Source organism: Myodes glareolus, chromosome 5 (assembly GCF_982192425.1).
Source record: "Myodes glareolus chromosome 5, mMyoGla1.1, whole genome shotgun sequence".
Lineage (NCBI taxonomy): Eukaryota > Metazoa > Chordata > Mammalia > Rodentia > Cricetidae > Myodes > Myodes glareolus.
The window spans coordinates 53,664,032-53,671,461 of NC_142030.1; positions in this window are offsets into that span (position 1 = coordinate 53,664,032).

Here is a 7,430-nt window from a genome sequence, read left to right on the forward strand (position 1 = left end):
TTTGTTGCATCTTTATCTAGTTTTGGTATTAGGAGGATACTGGCTTTATTAAAAGACTTTGAAAGCTTTGCCTCCTTTTCAATTTTGTGATAATAATAACTATGATAATTTGGTAGTCAGTAAAGAAGCACTAGTGTTAGTTTCTTGACAAATGACACAATTCTGCAGTTTCCATCAGGCCCAGGGATTTTCCTTTCCAAGATGAGAGACATTTGTACTACTTCAATCTAATCAATGGTTATAGTTATATCCAAATTATTTATTTCATCTTGGTTGAATTTTGTATGTCATGTAATCCAAAAATTCATCCATTTATTCTACATTTTCCTATTTGATAGAATATAGGTTTTTAAGACAGGTCTTTATGATGATCTAAAACTCATTGATACCTATTATAATGTCTCTCTTTTCTTTATAATTTATTAATTTTTGTTTTCTCCTTCTTTTGTTAATTTGTCCAAGGGTTTGTCAATCTTTATTATTTTTCCAAACATAAATTCTTTGTGTCATTTGTATTTATTTTATTTGTTCCTATCTCATTAATTTCTCCCCTGATCTTAATTCTTTTTTCCCATCTACTGATTGGTGATTTGGTTTATTCTTGTTTTTCCAAGTCCTTAAGGTATATCATTAAGTTATTCACTTGAGATTTCACAGACTGTTTGATATAAGCACTTAGAGCTGTAAATTTTTTCTCTGGGGACTGCTTTCACTGTATACCACAGATTTGGGTGTATTGGGTATACTAGGCTTTCACTGTATACCATAGATTTAGGTATTTTGGGTATACTGGGCTTTCACTGTACACCACAGATTTGTATGTATTGGGTATACTGGGCTTTTATCTTCATTAAGGATATAAAATTTTTCCTTCTTAACTTCTTCAGTGCCCCATTCATTGTTCTTTAGTGCTCTGTTTCATCTCCATGAGTTTGTATGCTTTCTGTAGTTTCTCATTCTGTTGGGATACATAGCTTTATTCCCTTGGGCAGAGAGAATACAAGATTATCATTTCAATTTTTCTTAAACTTGTTGCAGCTTGCTCTGCATCCTAACTGATAGTCTATTTTGGAAAAATTAACATGAGCTGGTGATAAGAATGAGTATTCTTTAGTGCTTGGGTGGGTGGAGTATTCTGTAGATGTCTGTTTGGGCCTTGAGATTTAAGGCTCTATTTAACTTCAATACTTCTGTTTACTTTTTGTCTTTGATAACATGTCTAGTGGTGAGAGTTGAATATTGAAATCTAATTACTGTGTTTGGGTTAATTGGTGGCTTTAGTGTTTGTTTTATGAAATTGGGTGCACCTGTGTTTGGTACATATGTTTACAATTCTAATATCCTCTTGACAGATTATTCCTTTACAGACTATGAAGCACCTTTTAAAACTTCTCCTGACTAATTTTGGTTTAAAATTTTTGTCATGCAGTAGATTGTTATGCCTATTTGTTCTATTGACTTAGAGTACCTTCTCCTTCATTTCCGCAAGAAGTAGCATCTCAACTTCAATGATAAAATGTGTTTTTTAGCCATAATAGAAAGACAGATTCTTTGTTCTAATCCAGTTTTCTAGTTTGTGTCTTTTTATTGGGGAGTTGAGACCAATTCAGAGTAATTACTGAAAGATGTGTACTGACTAAGTCATTTAGTTGATTCTGTGATGTTTTTCTTTCCAAACTGTCCTGATAATGTTTAACCTCCCCACTCCCGTGACTTCCTGGGTATGTTTATCCTTCTCTTCAGTACACAGAATTTCTTTCAGTATTCTCTGTGGAACTGGCTTAGTGATTATATATTCCATTGCTCTGGTTTTTTTTTTATCGTGGTAGTTTTTATTTCTCATTCAATTTTAATAAGTAGTTTAACAGATAACAATCTAGGTTGATTAGCATGAGCTTCCAGAACTTGGAATATGTCTTTACAATTCCTTCTGGATATTATTCTCACCAGCTAAAATGATGTCAAAGAGACCTAAGTCTTTAAACTTCTTATTTCTGAATTGAAATCTAGCATGGGATATATTAAACATCTTTCCATTGTGAGAAATGTGACAAAGTACCCAAGAAACATCAGCTTATAAGAAGAAGGTTCTAGTTCATGGTCAGTTAGAGATAATGAGATGTTGATCACTGTGAGGGCTACATCTATCAATTCTACACAGTTCTTTTTTGTTTGTTTGTTTCCTTTTAAACACTAGTCATGGTCTCTTTTACCTACTCTCCTTGGTAGGAAACAAGAATGTGGAATACACATTTTTAAAAATTGCATCTTAATTCTAATTGCCTAATGCATATAAAGAGACTAAGTGATGTGGTATTTGCTTATGTATGCTGTGAATATATTTTATTACCATTGGTTAATAAAGAATCTTCTTCAGCCTATTGCATGGCAGAATAAAGTCAAGTGGAAAATCTGAACAGAGAAATAGAGAATAGGCAGAGTGAAGGAGATGCCACATAGCTGCTGAAGGAGATAGGTGCTAGAAACTAACCCAGTAACCATAGCCTCATGGCAATACACAGAATAATAGAAATTGGTTAATTTAATATGTAAGAGCTACCTAGAAATATTCCTGAGCCATTGGCCAAGCAGTGTTGTAATTGAAATTAATTAAGTTTCTGTGTGATTATTCAGGTCTGGGTAGCTGGAAAAACTAAGACATAGTCGCTACTTACAAAATGACACCCAACATGGGGCACAAATGCACATCCCTGAGATTGAGAGTCTCATGCACTACTGACTGAGAGGTAGAGTCAGGGAGATGCTGTGTAGCCACCAAAGGAGAAAGATGCTGGAACCTTATCAGTAGGCCACAACTTCATGGTAATATACAGAATAATAGAAATGGGTTAATTTAAGATGTAAGAGCTAGCTAGGAATATGCCTAAGCCATTGGCCAAACAGTGTTGCAATTAATATAGTTTTATGTGATTATTTGGGTCTGGGTGGCTGGGAAAGCTAAGGTGCAGTCTCCACTTACATTAAGCATGGTTTTCCCCCCAAATGTATACTGTTGCTTAAACACAAAGTGTTACACTGAAACAAGTAATTTAGAATTTACATTTCTTACGTAGTAAGGAATTAAGCTAAATTTTGCAACTAATAATCCAGGCTGAAACAACTGTGCATCTGGATTGTATATGATAACTGCAACTTAAATTAATTGCCTATGGTAATAGGAAGAAAATACTATGTGGATTATCATAAGGCCCACATCAAAGTAAGGTGATATTCATTGTAAATACTTAGCACCAGGTATGCACGAGTAGTTAACTTCAGTTGAAAAAGGTTAGTGAATGGCTAGCTACATTTTTCAAGTTCAGTTAGTGCTAAACTCAGTTAACTTTTCCAGATTAAAATCAATGTATAAGTATTGCTAAAGACTCCTTTTCTTTTCACCTTAAACTTGAACAGCTTCTTTCGAAGCTACTTTTTTTAAAAAAAAAAGCCTAATTAATGTCTTCATATTTATAAATCATTCAGATCCATAGCAGAAACCATACATGGACAGAGATGTGGACCACTAAGGGACATGCATATAGAATGAGTACCCCAGATAAAAATTCACATCAAATTACCCGATGCGTAGGCAGGAAAACAAGTAGATCATAAGCCTTTCCCCATCAGGGCTTTTGCCCTCCAGCTAGGAATGGAAGGCGAAATTCCAGACCTTGCTACATAACAAAGGAGAGCAATTCCTTTTGTTTTAGGTCTTGCTATGGCTCAGCACATTTCTGCTGATTCATCACACTCTCATGTTCGATAAGTTCAACAAACCTATCAGGTTGAAACACATGAATTTCTCCTTTCTGTAGATTCAAGATGGATGATTTGCAGTATGATTCCACCTAATATTTATACCTTCTATCCATAGTGTCAAAGGAATTTACTTTTAACAATGTAAAAAGAGAAACTGAGGTCTAAGAAAGTTGGTGTCATGTAGTTAGCTTAAAACCAGAACTCAAGTTTTTTCTGAGAGCCAGTGCTATAGTCTTTTCATGATATTAATATGCTTTGTGGTAGAATGTCTTATGATCTTCTGGCCATTACTGTATTTTTATTTTTTCATTAAAATCAACCAATATAATTAAAATATGATGTTTCACATCAAAATCTAGATTTTCGTTTCTCTTTTAAAATGGGAAAATATTTGTGCTGGGTCTAGAAGCAACATTAGGATAAAGAACATTGGTTATTGTGTGAGTACAAAGTGTCAAATGATGCAAAAATTCTCAATAAATAAGATAAACAACATTTTGATCCTTTATTTCAAGAACCAGAGTCGGTTCAGAAAAAACTGTAGCAAAAAACAGCAGAGTCTTAAAAAAGAGAAGCCATTGTTGACCCCTACTACTCAAACCTCCTTATCCTCCATTACTGTCTGAGAATCATAGGAATAATCATTTCTAATAAACTTTCTGCTCTGTCATCACCTGTCCATCAACTCATACCTCTGGTCAGGTTAATGAAAGCTGAAAAGGATACAAAATCAGATTGGAAAGTAAAGAGACTTCTTTTTTTCTTTAGATGTGCACTTATAGTGTCTATGAGGGTGTATATTCTTGTGTATGTATATAGGTTTTGGAGGCTCAAGATTAATGTTTGGAATGTTATCCCACTTTCTTTGAGGCAGTGTCTCTCCACCAAACCCAGAATTTGCCAAGTCAGTTAGTCTTGTTAGCCAGTTTGCCCTGGTGATTCTGAGGTTAGAAGTTATAAGTGGACTGCCATACCCACTGAACATTTACATGGTTTCTTAGGATCCAAGCTCTAGGCTTCTTGCTTATAGGATAAGAGCTTTAACCACTGAACAACTTCCCTAGTCCCAAAATAAAGATTTTCTATATAATAACTTTATAATAAGGCTTTTAATAACCTTTTCTACTTAGTAAAAATACGGGTTATATGTTAATAAGAATATATAGAGATACACAATATTTCTTTTACCTTGGGTTCCCTTATGTGTACCTTGGCCATATCTAAAGACAAAGTGTAATTTCATCGAGGCTGATTTAGAGGAGTATTTTAGATCTACATATACTTCCCAGCCAAATGAGATGAATTGCTATGATTTATATATGCAATGTCCTGCCATGGGTTTCTTCACTGAAGACTAGGTCCCCAGCTGGTGATAATGTTTTGGAGGTGAAAGACACTTTGTGGGGTGGGGCATGGCTATAGGAAGTAGGTCCCTGGGTGCCTGCCTTAGATGATACCTGGCTCCTAGGCTCGCCCTTTGTCTTTGTTTCCATATCTTCTTGGGTTGAGTGACTTCTGTTACTTGCTCTACTCAACCATGGGCCAAGGAGCAATGGAGCTGAAGACGCTGAACTGAAACTTCTGAGATCATAAACCAAAATAAATAACATTCCACTTCCTTCACAGCAAGAAGGTCTAACTAATCAGTCTCTGTTCCATTTGTTTCACTCACCTGCCTTCACTTGCTTTTTTCATTCTCATCTAATCACTTCTGAGCTCTAGAGCATAGAATTCTCTAAGTTCTCTGTTTCTCTGCCTACTGCACAAGGGATAAAATACGCATAGTTATTCTCTATAAGCCTCTACTTTTTCTCTGAGCAGCAGATTTAAAATGGCACTTCCTACTCGGTATTTTCTAAAATGACTTATTTGATTGGCAAATGAAACTACTCAAACAGAGGAACTTATGATTCTATTCTCAAACTTGTTTCATCTTCCTGTTCTCTGCATCTCAGTAAATAGAAATTTTGATATTAAATACGTAAAAGTTCTCTGTATTTAATTTTATCCCTTGTCTTGAGATCAATAAGTTCTATTGACTATCTTTTAAATATGGTCTACTCATTTTTCTCATCTCTACTGCTATCTCTATAGATTGTGTCTTTCCTCTTCCTAAATAAGCCAAAGCCTTTAGGTTGATAATTTGGTGCTAACTCCGTTTAATTTAACATTTAGCAGATGAGCTTACATCGCTTTCAGAAACATAACAATGTATACTTTGGTGAATACTTATAATCTCTTGACCCAAAAAGCTGAAGAAGGAATATTGTGAGCTCCAAGTAAGACTTTATTATATAGCAAAACTCTACCTTAAACAAAACCCAAATCTGTGTGTGTGTGTGTGTGTGTGTGTGTGTGTGTGCGTGTGTATATGTGTGTGATTATTTCATATCTTCCTCTACTGTAAAAAATTACTTTACTGATGTTTTGTTTCAATTACATTAAAATCCTTTTTACCATAACCTAAAAGCCATATTCTGTGGTCCAAAATTATCCTGCTCCAACAATACCAACTGCTATATTCTCAGGAATGTTACAGGCACACTCTCTCCTAACATCCTTTTCTTTTATATTTTCTTGGCCTGAAATGATGCCTTCCAGTTTCTTAAAGGAATAGTTGTGTTCTACTTGTCAGATATTAGCTTTCTTTCAACTCCATGCAGTCTTCTCTCATTAGCCTGTGCACAAGTGTTCCCTTGGTCACTCTTTTTCATATTATCTCCATCTTGGAAAATTACCTTGCTAATGTCTTCATTCTTCCACTTATATGGTATTCACTAATATATTCTATAGAGGCCCAAAAATGTGAGCCTATTTTTCACCTTGTCTGAAGGTCAGAGAGTCTGAGGTTGCTCAAAATTGTTTACAAATGTGGCTACACATCCTGACCCAGGAGTGGTTACTTAGTTCTTTTGACATTAAGATGTCCCATAGAGGTAGATCCACTCCATCCTGACAAAAGGTCAGGATATGCAAGTGTAATTCTGCTCCTTCTTCTGTAATATGAGATTACCTGGGGTTAGCTGCCTTCAGTATACTTGGTTTAGGGTGGCTCTACTGCCTAAACAACAGAATGTTAAAGACCTGATGTCTCAAAGTGTTGAAGTAATTAACTGCTTGAGTTGTTCTTTGTATCATGTTAAAGAAGTCTTTTGTTGCCTTCTTCCTGTTTATAATGGAGTATAAAAGTGTATGGAAAATTAAATGCGGACAATTTCAGTATTCAATGGGATTCCCTCCAGATACTATCCTATGTTTCTGTTTTATTTTTACTCACATCTTCATATTCTTTACTAATTTTTCTGATCCCCGTGCTCCTACCCTGGTAAGTGGTATTTTTTTAAGGCTTGTTGCCAAAATATTCTTAGTAAGAAGAGATATTCAATAAATATTTATTGAGTGAAGGTCAAGATCCATGAATAAGTGCCAATAAGCAACACTAAGCCCTTAGCTTTATATCACCAAAAAGGTCTTCATAAGGCATATTGTTCTTAGACACAAATGAACTATCTGAATTAAAACTTGGCTTTGTTATTTAAACAGTTATCCCTATAAGCGTGTTGCATAGCCAAATATTTCAGTTTGGAGAACACACAAATCTTTAGTGTAAAACCAAACTGAAACAGTATATGGGTCTGGGAAAACAAGCCTAGAAGACAAAGTTTAGCATC